Below are 1,415 nucleotides of genomic sequence, written 5' to 3'. Positions count from 1 at the left end.
AGCTCATTGTGAGTTCACATGATCCTCGTACTCTCATCCTCACGGTGTGAGTAATAGGTGAAATCATTGTGAGTTCACACGATCCTCATACTCTGATCCTCACGGTGTGAGTAATACATGAGCTCATTATGAACTCAAACGATCCTCACACTGCGATTCTCACAGTGTGAGTAATAGGTGGGCTCATTATGAACTCAAACTATCCTCATACTGTAATCCTCACAATGTGAGTAATAGGTGAGCTCATTGTGAGTTCACATGATCCTCGTACTCTGATCCTCTGTGATCCTCACAGTGTGAGTAGTATATGAGCTCATTATGAACTCAAACGATCCTCACACTGCGATTCTCACAGTGTGAGTAATAGGTGAGCTCATTATGAACTCAAACTATCCACATACTGTGATCCTCACAATGTGAGTAATAGGTGAGCTCATTGTGAGTTTACACGATCCTCTTACTCTGATCCTCACGGTGTGAGTAGTATATGAGCTCATTATGAACTCAAGTGATCCTCGTACTCTGATCCTCATGGTGTGAGTAGTATGTGAGCTCATTGTGAGTTTCAAATTTTGAGCAGGTTGAGAGAAGGCAGTTCAAATATTAGTCACCGGGGATAAGATCATCTACATCTTGGTTAAGATTACTAAAAGTTTTGCACCTACAGCACACATTACATCCATTGATGCAGAAATGCAGATATGTTCTACATGCCTAAAGTATATAGAGAGATAAAACTGCTTGATTTTGTGTAACAGATTAAAATATAATCTGCATATACAATAAACTATAGTATTAATTTAGATCTCTCTACAGGAAGGATTTTGCAGGTTTTAATAAAATGTTATTTAATAACATTAGTAAGCTAAATAAGAATATGTCCAGTATGTGCCTCAGGCTTGCAAAGTATCGTCAACTCCTTTATGAGCATCAATGTAATCCTCGGCAAACTTTCAACACTTTGATGGTCAGCAAACTTTGGCTGTGCGTCTTTCGTCATCAGCCTGGAACTAAAGTTCAGTTCAGTTTGGTTACTTCCTATGAACAGGCTCAAAGAACAATTTGTTCAGAAATCGAACATCAAATTTGAAGCAATAATTAAAGCATATATCGTTAAGGAGTGGCAACAAAAATGGGATACGAGAAACACAGGATGTCATCTTTATAAAATACAGCGAGAAGTAGGAGTAGTGATGATATAAAAATTTTATCAAGTTTAAGTGTTGGTCACATGTTGAATAAAACTTTAAAATTAATAAATAAACATCCAACAGGATTATGTGAGCAGTGTTGCACACTTGAAATACGAGACTATAGACAAGCGTAATGAAATGAAGATCAGGTTCATCTTTAATAAACAAAACAAGTGAAGACAAAACGGAGCAAACATGGCACATCTCTCTTTCTTGCTCACC

This window comes from Sinocyclocheilus grahami, unplaced genomic scaffold, assembly GCF_001515645.1.
Source record: "Sinocyclocheilus grahami isolate Dianchi unplaced genomic scaffold, SAMN03320097.WGS_v1.1 scaffold580.1, whole genome shotgun sequence".
NCBI classification, from domain to species: domain Eukaryota; kingdom Metazoa; phylum Chordata; class Actinopteri; order Cypriniformes; family Cyprinidae; genus Sinocyclocheilus; species Sinocyclocheilus grahami.
Note: the sequence above shows the minus strand (reverse complement) of the source record.